The following is a 12,580-nucleotide window of genomic DNA, read 5'->3' on the forward strand; positions in this document are numbered from 1 at the left end:
AACTGTAAATGTTTTCATTTGTTCAGAAATGGTATGAGAGCAGAATGAAACCTTGAGGTTGGGTAGAGACTGGATATTCTACAAGCCTGGCTTACAAGTAGACTTCCAGACTCTCTTACCCATGGGATTTCTCACAGGACATATCCAAGGAGATCATCCGGCTTAAAGACATCCCAACAACCATCATCCAGTAAAGACAGCGGTCATTAGGAAACCCCTCAGACCACCACCTACTGTGACCTTCCCTAGTGGCAAAGAGTCTGCCTGCAATATGGGAGACCTGGGTTCGATCCCTGGGTTGGGAAGATCCCCTGGAGAAGGGAATGGCAACCCACTCCAGTATTCTTACCTGGAAAACCTCATGGACAGAGGAACCTGGTGGGCCCCAATCAATGGGATCGCAAAAAGCTGGACACGACTGAGCGACACCCCCCCCCATTCACCCCAGACTTATGTTCTAACTAATGCACTTCATGATAGCCATGAGCTCTGCCTACCACGTACCTGCTAGGCACAGTGCCAAACACTTCAAATACAAAATTTCATTTAATCCTCACAACAATCTTAGGAAGTACATGCTGTGTTATTGTCCCCATAACATAGTTGAGAAAACTGGGGCTTGAAGAGGCTAAGTCCACGAAGGCTGCCAAGGTAACCAAATGGGGAAAGCAGAGCCCAGATAAGATACCTAAGCTCTCTTAGCACAGTCATGTGCTGCCCAGACAAAGGCAGACGCCCGGTATCTCCTCTACTGCTCAGCTTGGGGCCTGACAAAGTGCCTTGGGGATGTCTCTGGAACAGCAATTGAGCGGCGGGAATCTCAGGGAGGGCTTTTCTCCCCCCCGCACCCACTGAAGTCAAGCAATGTCAGATCTCGAAGTCATTTTCCATAAAATCTACCCCAATCCCCTCCTTTCACATACAAGGAAATTAAGGGCCAAAGAAATGGAGTGACTGGCAGCCAGGGCTTCCTCGCTGGGGCTAAACACGCAGCCCAGCACTCCTGAGGTTGCTCAGACACCTCTGACGACCTGTCAGGCCTCAGCTCACTTCCCACGCAGGCACTTATCGCCCCCTCGGTCTCCCAAGTCAGGGTTCCTGGGCAGAATCAGCACTGCCATCCTCTGCTGAGTCCCTCCCTTTTGCAAACCCAGCCGTCCGGCCCAAGCTGGTGGTACTCCCGTCCTTGTAGACGCTTGCTCGGGCAAAAGCAGTTTCCTGCCTCCCGCACTCTCCCAGCCTCCACAAATCGTTTTCTTGAGCTCCACACACGCGGTCACGCACACCGGCATATGTGTAACAGATCATGGATTATAATCAGTACTGGATGCTACTGCGCTTTCTTCGCCAAGCTCGGCGCGGATGGGGCGGGGGCGGGGCCGGGGCGGGCGTGGGCGTGGCGAGATCGCTCCGCTGCGGCGGCCCCATTTCCTCACGCGCGCCGGAAGTGGAGGTTGGCGGCGCGGCGGCGCGCCCCGAGGGTGGGAGGTGAGGCGGCGGCGGCCTCAGAGAGCCGGGCGCCGCCCAGTAGTGCCTGCGGCTGGGGAGCTGGCGGCAGGGCAACGGCCGCCGTGAGCAGATGGGTGAACGCGGTGAGTACCCAGCCCTCCTGGCTCACCGGCCTGCAGCTTCCAGAGCGCGGGGGCGCGGGTCCCGGACTGTGGGTCTCGCTCCTGGTCGGGTCACCTCAGGGACGAGCTCTCCGGGGGGTCCTGTCCGCGTGGGGTCGCCGCACGGACAAGCCCTCCGGAGTCGGCTCCGTGTCAGGAAAAGCTGCGGCTTTTCGGAGCGGTTTGTCTTTTTATGAACAGTGCTGCCAGAGACCGTTGGTTTGCGTGTTTTATTTTTATCACTTTTTTAAAAAACCAATACACCACTGTCTCTGCTCCCCTCAGTGGGTAAACTTTGTAGTCAGCTGTTACCTCTGTATTGCGTTAAATTAGTATTCTCTGGCGGCAGCCTCGCTTTCTCCCAGACGCTAGGCGCCTTTGAAAGACGCACATTTGTGGAGCAATTAGTGGGGCCGAGGAGACCAAGGGACGGGAAACCTCTTGCATTTTCAGACTTCATCTTGAAAATTATACTATTCCAGAGCAACTTGCAGAGGAATAATTGGTAAACGCCATAGTGAGGCTTTTGTTGATGATGATGTTATTGGCAGAATGAAAATTTGATTGTAAATCTTAAGCTTTTATCCTTCAGCCTGCTTTTCAGATTTATATGTGATGTCTGGATATTTAACTATCACTGATGGTTCTCAGGAGCTGGACCTTCATTTTTGCTGGAATTAATGTTGTATTAAAATAGTACTTCAAATGTGGAAGTAGCACTCCCAAGTATCTTATGACTGAGAATGTTAACGTTGGTTTTGTATTATTCTGATACTGTTTGTTTTAAATTGTCTTATGATTTAAAGAATGTATAAAGGACTTTGGATATCCAGTATTTGTGGCTCAGAGAATTTTTACATAAACACAGTTTTAGTCCATCAGTTTGGAAATTACATTTTTTCTTAACTTTTTGATTGAGGTATAAAATATATATGAAGTCATAAAGTGCATGAATCTTAGTTGTACAGCTCAGTGAACTTTTATGTATGTATTAAGTTTTGCAGCCACCAGCCACATCATATTATATACCTGTGGAACGTTTCCATCATTCCAGGAGTTTTCCCCCTGCTGCTTCTAAGTCAGTTATACCCCTGTGCCCACCCCCCCATCAGTATTCAGATTTCTGTCATCTATTAGTTTTGTTTAGTTGAGGTTTTATATTAATGGAATCACACAGTATACTCTGCATACTGCTGATGAGTTTCACCCATAATGTTTCATGCATCAGTAGTTCTTTTTTACTGTGTGTAGAATCCATTGCATGATTATATGACTACTCTGTTGGTTGATCTTTTTGTTTCTAGTTTTTCTATATTGTGTATTTTGAAGACTGCTATGAACATTCTTACAAATGTCTTGGTGAACATCTGTGTCAGCTGTGGAATGGCTAAATCATAAAGTAGATGGAAAATTACTTTTTAACCATCCTGGAGTCTTCCTTTTTTAAAAAGTACAGTTTGTTATCTTAACTTTTGTAACATTAAAGATTGGTAAAAAGCATAACCATGAATATTTTAAAGACTTAAGTGATTTATTACCATATTATTTACTCCTTGGATTGCACATGTATGACTGTCATTATTTAACTGTCCCTTAGTTAAGTCTGTTGGATAAGAGGTGGTGCCGTTTTGTCCCTGAAACTTGTTGTGTAACACTTAGGTAAGAACTGTGTTACTCAAGTTAGTGGTTGTTAGGGGAAATGAAACACCGAAAGAAGGTGACTAAAAATGGATTGAAGAGTCAAATGAATTGCAAGTCAAACACTTAACATTGTTCTCATACTGCACAAAGTTCTGGGTATAAATGTAAAATTGAATTATAAGGTTAGTTACAATTGTGAATTTACTACAGGAGTACAGTGGTTTCCACCCGTGCTGAGATAGTGATACGTTTATAATGGAAACAGACCATAAAGATGATTAAACATTTGTGGGAAACGGTAGCACATAAAAGATACCCCTGACTGAACAAAACACAAAGGACTGGACCTGAAACAATGGAGTTCATGTAAGAAAAAGAAGAAAACTTTAATATAAATATTAATAGGCCCAGATTTGGGAAGGTATGGCTCCCCTAGTGGCTCAGTGGTAAAGAATCTGCCTGCAGTGCAGGATATGCAGTAGATGTGTGTACAATCCCTGGGTGGGGAAGGTCCCCGGAGGAGGAAATGGCAGTCCACTCCAGTAATCTTGTTGGGACAGTCCCATGGATAGAGGAGCCTGGTGGGCTACAGTCCATAGGGTTGCAAAGAGTCGGACATGACAGAGCAGCTGAGCACAGTCAGCACAGTCACATGCCTACTGAATATATACCAGCTGGCCTGAAAATACACAGTCAGTTCTTGAATATTAAAACATAGAGTGTTGGAAAAAGAACTTCCCTGGTGGTCCATTGGTTAAGACTCCAGGCTTCCACTGCAGGTGGCAAGGGTTCCATCCCTGGATGGGGAGCTAAGATTGCACATGCCTTGTGTTGTGGCTCCTCCCCCAGAAAAGCTCTCATTGAGCATTCGCCCCACCACCCACCCCCACCACACTGGACATGTTTTGAATTCAGAATCTTATTTCTCACCAAACTCTGATTCAAAGTAGTGGGAAAATAAAATCATTTTTACCCAGACCCACTTGGAATGTCTCAGGATGAACTATATCAAATGAAAAATTAATCCAAGAAAAATACGTGTGGAATTCAAGAAACAGTAATGAAAGAAAACAGTAAAATGTATCTCTTTACTCCAAGGCATTGCTAACTAGCTAAGAAGGTTAACGCAATGCAAAAGAAGTCATAAGCCAGTGTTTATAGTTTTTAAGTCTGTAATCTGAAACAGATATTTGACATGATTTTAAAGTTAATTGGGAAGGTGGATAATAGATAAAGCATGTTGGAACATTTATCCCGAGTAAGGGAGAAGCTATAGATAACTGACCAATTACTGTTTGAAATGAATGCTTTATGGAAATTTGTCCCAGCTGGAAAGTTCCATTTCCAGGGATTTATCCTGAAGATGAATTCACATGTGGAAAGTTGTGTATACACATATAAGACTATTTCTGCTGAGATTTTAATAATGTCAATGGATTTAGAAGAATACACAAAAACTAGAGAAGGGAACCCGGCCTCTGGGTTAGAAGGATAGGTGTCACTGTATGCCTTTATATTGTGTTTAACCTTTTTATTACATGTATTGTTTTGTGGAATTTTATAAATATAAAGCATTTTTAAGAATGTAAAAATTCATAAGGGTTTAGAGCATGGGTTGCCAAGTCTGGTTGTCCACCAGACTTGATCCTACTTTCTTACAATCTGTGACCTAAGAGTGGCCTTTATATTTTTAAGTGCTTGGGGAAAAAAGAATAGTTTGTAACATGAAAATTATATGAAGTTAAAATTTCAGCATCCTTTAGAACACACCTCTGCCATTCATTTACTCATTTTCTATGGCTGCCTTTGTGCTCTGAGGCAGAGTTGACTGGTTGTGATATTTACTGCTTGACCCTTTACCTAAAATGTTTGCTAACCCCTTATTTAGAGGCCAGAAATAGACTTCCATATATGTAGGAATTTTGCTTTGATTAAAGTGGCATTTCAAATTAGTGTCAAGAGCATGGATTATTTAATAAATTGTAAGAATTGACTATTTGAGGAAATAAATATTATACTAGAATTATTTCTGGTAGGGAAGCCAAAATTGAGAAGTCCTGCAGGAAAAGATTGATAGGTTTAACCATTAACAGCAACAACAAAGCAAAACTGTGTAATGGGAAATAATACCTAACACTTATTGAACACTTAATGATTGTCACGTTTTGCTTAGTTAATTTGTACAATAACACTCTAAGGTAGATTCTATAACTGTCCCCACCTAACAGATGAGAAAACTGAAGTTTATAGAGATTCAAGAATTTGTATTGATGAGTTAGAAAGTGATAGAGCAGATGTGTGAACTCGGACCATCTGGCTCCTAAGACTGTTATACAGACAAAACCTGAAAGAAGTATTTGTAGTTTATTGGAGAAGGCAATGGCACCCCACTCTAGTACTCTTGCCTGGAAAATCCCATGGATGGAGAAGCCTGGTGGGCTGCAGTCCATGGGGTCGCTAAGAGTCTGACACGACTGAGCGACTTCACTTTGACTTTTCACTTTCAGCATTGGGGAAGGAAATGACAACCCACTCCAGTATTCTTGCCTAGAGAATGCCAGGGATGGGGGAGCCTGGTGGGCTGCCATCTGTGGGGTCACACACAGTCAGACACGACTGAAGTGACTTAGCAGCAACACCATTATATAGATATTATCTACATCAGCCGCATCTGGATCTGCTTCATCCCTTTTAGATAGACATTCTGTTATTTTCTGGTAGACATTCTGCAGCTTACTAAACCTTTCCCCTATTGAAGGACTTTAAATTGGTTTTATTTAGCGTTATATCCCTGGAGTTCAGATGGTAAAGAATCTGCCTGCAGTGTAGGAGACCTGGGTTTGATCCCTGAATTGGGAAGATTGCCTGGAGAAGGGAATGACTACCCACTCCAGTATTCTTGTCTGAAGAATTCTATGGACAGAGAAGCCTGGTGGGCTGCAGTCCATGGGATCACAAAGAGCGGACACCACTGAGCGACTAACACTCACACTCATAACACTAGCAAACACTTTATGCATTGACTTTATATATTAGTATGAATATTTCTATAGTTTAGAATCTTAAACATGGAATTGCAAATTGTTGAATTAAAGGGCATGTGCATTTAAATCAGATTTGTCCTCCAAAAAATAAGAATGTGTGTGCATGTGTGTCCATATATGTATTTTTAGTTTATCCTTGTCTGTATGTGTATGTGTATATTTTTAGTTTATCTTTCATCATCCAGACAAACCATTTCTTCTTCCAGACCAAGCCCAGAAAGGTTAAGTGTTATGCTCAAGATTACATAGCTATTAAGTAGCTATGATTTGACTCTTTTATTGTGTTGCAGGCTGCCTTTGGCAGAATTTTCTGCTTTATCTATAATGATATTGATGTTACTGCATTTATCTTGCTGACATCTGTGTACCATAAGTTTAGTTTTGGTAAACTTATAAAATCCATAAGTTTAGTTTTCCCCAGAAACACTGGTCAGAATTAATTTATCTGACCTTACTTGTTCTTGACACCCGGCACTATGCCTCTCTTAATCAGTTTGGCCAATTATAATAAAGTACTTGTAGACTGAGGGCTCCCCCTGTGGCTCAGAGGCAGAGAATCTGCCTGCAGTGAAGGAGATGCAGATTAGATCCTTGGGTCTGGATGATCCCCTGGACTAGGAAATGGCAGCCCATTCCATTATGCTTGCCGGGAAAATCCCATGGACAGAGGAGCCTGGTGGGCTGCAGTCTGTGGGGTCACAAAGAGCAAGTGACCATAGACTGAGTGACTTATAACAAGTGTATTTCTCAAGTCTGAGATCGGGATGCCAGCATGATTGGATTGTGTTGAGGACCCTCTTCCAGGCTGTATCTTATTGTATCTTCACAAAGCAGAAAGAGGGCTGCTTTGTTCCCTCATAGGGCTTCCCTGGCTGGCTCAGATGGTAAGGAGTCTGCTTGCAGTGCAGGAGACCTGGGTTCAATCCCTGGGTGGTAGGGAAGATCCTCTGGAGAAGGAAATGGCACCCCACTCCAGTATTCTTGCCTGGAAAATCCCATGGACAGAGGAGCGTGGCAGGCTACAGTCCATGGTGTCCCAAGAGTTGGATACGACTGAGTGACTTCACTTTTGTTCTCTCATAAGGGCCTAAGTCCCATTCAAGAGGGCTCCACCAAAAAGAAAAAAAAGAGGGCTCCACCTTCATGAACTGATTAGCTGCCAAAGGCCCTGACTCCTAATACTGCCATATTAGGGTTTAGGATTTTAACGTATGAATTTGCTGGGGGGGGGGTGGGTGCGGGTCATTCATTGCAGTGCCTGGACACACAGTAGGTACTCAAAATATTTGTTGAATGCACACTGCCTTTTGGTAATCAGTATTTCTAAATATCTACAAAACATTTATTCAGTAACATGTTAAAGAATCCATGTATCATTGGAATACTCATCAGTTTCTCAAGAAATAAAAAGTTGTAATTCCCTCCCTCACATATGTTTGTACTTCATGCTTAGTCTACTGACAGGCTTTGTTTTCCTAATAATTTTTGTGACTTTGTTTAAATGAACTCAAAATTGTGTATTAAGTTTTTGAAAACTTAATTGTTCTGCACAGAAAATTTAGGAAGATTATACAGACTAGAACTTTGAAAATAAATATTCAAATTCAAATGAATTGCTTATATTTTGCAGAAGACAGTAGGCTACTCTTATTGCAGAAGTTAGTTTGGCGTCCTGCAGGGTAAGCATTCTGGAAGTGATGTTTGAAAAGTTTATTAGTAGTTCCATAAAATTATAGAATCAGATGTTTGAGTAGGAACTGGAAAGGTCATATTATATAGGGATCAGTACTGTAGAATGAACTATCTTTAATACTCTCTTCTTGTCTCAAAGTCACAAGGCAAATAGAAAGATGAATGAGACTTTCAGAGTAATCCAGGTTCTACTTTTGTAGGGATGGAGCCTGGGGTGTTCTTAGTTTTGTTTTTTTAAATACAAATTTGTTGTTAATAAATCTTTGTACTTGTCCAAATGACCAAAATGGAGTTTACTTGCAAATGCCTCTTTAGCACTACTACTCGAACTACATTGGATTTGGTTTTATTTTTCAAATAGCTTCATTGAGGTATTTATAGGGTATTGACTTATAATACCCTACACATTTTTAAAGTATAACATTTGATAATTTGAACATGTCTACCTGAAATCATCACCACACTCAAAATGATAGACATATCCATCACTACCAAAAGTTTCTTTGTGCCCTTTAATAATTTCTTCCTGGTATCACCTTCCCCTACTCTTACCCCATTCCAGGCAACCACTGACTCCTGTGCTTTCTGTCACTATAAATTACCTTACATTGTCTTGAGTTTATATAAATGGAATCATAGTATTTCATTGTACTCATTTTATTGTTGGACTTCTATTATTGAGATTCATCCATATTAAAGCTCAGTCACTCCCATCTCTTTGTGACCCTTTGAACTGTAGCTTGTCGGGCTGCTCTGTCCATGCGATTTTTCAGGCAAGAATACTGGAGTGGGTTGCCACTTCCTCCTCCAGCAGACCTTCCTGACCAGGGATCGATCTCTCTCTCCTGTTACAGGTGGATTCTTTACTCGCTGAGCCATTGGGGAAAGCCGCTGGCGTCTGTATCAGCAGTTTATTCCTTTCTATTGCTAGCGGTGTTCCACTGTATGGCTGTACTAGTTTGCTAATGTCCCTTGTTAATGGACATTTGAGTTGTTTCTAGTTTTTGGCTGTTTCAGGTACAGCTGTTTTGAACATTTGTGTACAAGTCTTTGTATGGACATATACTTTAATTTCTCTTGGTTAACTATCTGGGAATGGAATGGCTCGATCAAACGATAGGCTTATATTCAGCTTGTTAAGAAACTGAAACCATCTTGCATGATCACCAGCAGTGTATGGAAGTTCTAACTCCTCCGCTTGTCACTAGCATCAGGCTTTTAAGTTTCAGCCCATCTAAGATGAACCGTTGTGGTGTCTCATGCTTTGAATTTGTATTTCCCTAATGGCTAACAGTGTTGAGTATTTTTTTCATGTTCTTATTTGAAGTGTTTCTTCACATCTTTTGCCGATTTTTTTTTTTGGTGTTTGTTTTGTTATTATTGCATTTTGATACTTTTAAAAATATATTTTGAATATAAGTCTTTTATCATATATTTGCTTCACCCATATTTTTTCCTGGTCTGTGACTTGCTTTTCCATTCTCTTAATGGTGTTCTTCAAAGAGCACAAATTTTGATGAGGTTCAATTTATTAATTATGCTGTTAGCTACATATCAAAGATACCTTTGCCTAATTCAAGGGCACAAAGATTTTCCCCTTTGCTTCTAGTTTTATAGTTTGCATATAGAACTATGATTCATTTTGTGATTTTTTTTTTAAGTTGAGGTGTAGTTAACTTAAAATATCATTTGAGTTTTCAGGTGTACGACATAGTGATTCACTATTTTTATAGGTTATTCTGCATTTAAAGTTATTATAAAATATCAGCTGTGTTCCCTGTGCTATAGATACATCCTTGTATCTTATTTATACCTAGTAGTTGATACCTCTCAATCCCCTTCCCCTGTCATGCCCCTTCTCCCTGTGACTCACCTTGAACCATACACTAGTGCATATGAAGCAGTGTCTCATTGTGGTTTTCATTTTCCTATTGGATTATGATGTTGAGCATCTTTTTATATTGCTTGTAGACTTAATCTTTAAAGAAATGTCTACTCACACCTTTTCGGTTACATATCTTTTTTTTTTTTTTTTTGGCTGCATCAGGCAGCATGCAGAATCTTAATTAGTTTCCTGACCAGAAATGGAGCCCATGCCCTCTGCACTGGAAGAACAGAGTCTTAACCACTGGACTGCCAGGCAATTCCCTGTTACTTATCTTTTTAATGTTGAGTAGTAAGAGTTCTTTATATATTCTAGATGCAGACCTCTATCAGATATATTATTTACAAATATTTTCTCTCATCCTTTTCACTTTTTTGATGATACCCTTTGCAGCACAAAAGTTTTTAATTTTAATGAAATCTACTTTATTTGATCTTTGGTATTTTGATGTCATATTTAAGAAACCATTGCCCAATCTAAGGTCCCAAAGATTTACACTTATGTTTTGATTGTAAGTGTATAATTTATAGTTTTAACTCCAAAACACTTAGATCTTTGATCCATTTTGGGTTAATTTTTGACTATAGGGTGAGGTAGAGATTCAGTTTTGTTCTTTTGTTTGTGAGTATAAAGGTATTTTAGCACCTTTTATTAAAAAGACTGTTCTTTTTCCATTGAGTTACCTTGCCACTTTTGTCGAAAATCAGTTGACTTAATGTGAACGTTTATTTCTGGACCCTCCGTTCTGCCCCATTGATCCGTATGTCTAGTCTTTTGCTAGTTCCATGCTCTCTTGATTACTGCAGCTTTGAAGTAAGTCTGGAAATGGAAAAGTTGAATTCTACGATTTTGCCCTTCTTTCTTAGTACTGTTTTGGCTAATCCAGGTTCCTTGAATTTCCATATGAGTTTTAGGATAAGCTTGTCAATTTCTGTAAAGCTGGGAATCTGAAAGAGATTGTGTTGAATCTGTAAACCAATTTGGAGAGTATTGCCATCTTAATAATACTAAGTCTTCCAGTCAGTGAGCGTTGCTGTCTTTCCATTTATTTAAATCTTTAGTTTCCTTTAACAGTGTTTTGCAGTTTTCAGAGTACAGGACTTATAATTTTTTTTAAATTAAGGTATAGTTGATTTACAGTGCTGTGCTAATTTCTGCTGTACAGCAAAATGATTCGGTTATACATGCATAGACATTCTTTTTTAATATTCTTTTCCATTATAGTTTATCCCAGGAGATTGGATATGGTTTCTTTGTCATCCAGTACGACCTTGTTGTTTATCTATTCTAAATGTAATAGTTTGCATCTACTAACCCAAAACTCAGGCTTTCCCTCTCCCTCCCCCAACCCCATGGCAACCATAAGTCTGTCGTCTATGTCTGTGAGTCTTGTTTCTTTTTTGTTGATAGGTTCATTTGTGCCGTAGTTTAGAGTCCACATATGAGTGATGTGGTGGTGTCTGTTTCTGGCTTACTTCACTTAGCATGATGATCTCTAGTTGCACCCATGTTGCTGCAGATGACTTTCATTCTGTTTTATGGCTGAGTAGTATTCCACTGTATATATGTACCACATATTCTTTATACATTTATCTGTTGGTGGACATTTAGGTTGTTTCCATGTATTGACTATTGTGAACAGCACTGCTATGAATGTAGGGTCTTTTGGTATTGTAGTTTTATCGAGTATATGCTCAGGAGTGGGATTTCTGGATCATGTGGTAATTCTGTTAGTTCACACTGTTTTCCATAGTGGCTGTGCCAACTTACATACCCATCAACACTATAGAAGGGTTCCCTTGTCTCCACACCCTCTCCAGCATTTGCTGTTTGTACACTTCTTAATTTTGGTTATTCTGACTGGTGTGAGGTGGTACCTCGTAGCTTTGATTTGCATTTCTCTAATAATTAGTGATATTCAGCGTATTTTCATGTGCCTACTGGCCATCAGTATATTTTCTTTGGAGAAATCTCTATTAAGGTCTTCTGCCCATTTTTTAATTGGCTTTTTTTGTTGTTGAATTGTATTGCCTCCTTGTATACTTTGGAGGTCAAGCCCTTGTCGGTGACATCATTTGCACATATTTTTTCTCACTCTGTAGTTTGTCTTTTCATTTTTTTTTAATGGTTTCCTTGGAAATGGCAATCCACTCCAGTATTCTTGCCTGGAGAATCCCATGGAGGGAGAAACCTAGTAGGTTACAGTCCGTGGGGTCGCAAAGAGTTGGACACGACTGAGCAACTTCACCTTTGCCTTTACTGTGCAAAAGCTTTTAAGTTTGATTAGGTCCCATTTGTTTATTTTTGTTTTTCTTTCTATTGCCTTGGGAAACTGACCTAAGAAAACATTGGTGTAATTTATGTCAGAGAATGTTTTGCCCATGCTCTGTTCTAGGAGTTTTATGGTGTTGTGTCTTATTTCTAACTCTTTGAGCCATTTTGAGCTTGTTTTTGTGCATGGTGTGAGGGTATGTTCTAACGATTTGCATGCAGCTGTTCACCTTTCCGTGCATCACTTGCTGAAGAGGTTATCCTTTGCCCATTGTATGTTTGTTGAAGATTAATTGACTTTAGGTATGTGGGTTTATTTCTGGACTCTGTTATTTTCCATTGATCCAAGTGTCCTGTTTTTGTACCAATACCACACTTTTCTTCAGCTTTTGTGTTGTCTGAAGTCAGAGAGAGTGATGCCTCTTGCTTTGTTTTTC

General features: G+C 40.5%; 1 protein-coding gene across 18 annotated transcripts in view; it reads left to right on the plus strand.

Moving 5' to 3' along the window:
- The first annotated feature begins 1,434 nt into the window (after positions 1-1,434).
- CSGALNACT2 (chondroitin sulfate N-acetylgalactosaminyltransferase 2) overlaps positions 1,435-12,580 on the plus strand; it is a 62,757-nt gene continuing 51,611 nt past the window's right edge. For 11 of the 18 annotated variants that reach the window (XR_011252958.1, XR_011252957.1, XR_011252954.1 and 8 more), the window contains exon 1: positions 1,437-1,592. The gene's annotated coding sequence lies outside the window, so the exon portion shown is untranslated. Of the gene's footprint in view, positions 1,593-12,580 lie in introns of all 18 variants that reach the window. The other 7 variants (XR_011252960.2, XR_011252959.2, XR_011252963.2 and 4 more) reach the window with 2 other exon arrangements.

Source organism: Ovis canadensis, chromosome 25 (genome assembly GCF_042477335.2).
Source record: "Ovis canadensis isolate MfBH-ARS-UI-01 breed Bighorn chromosome 25, ARS-UI_OviCan_v2, whole genome shotgun sequence".
NCBI lineage: Eukaryota > Metazoa > Chordata > Mammalia > Artiodactyla > Bovidae > Ovis > Ovis canadensis.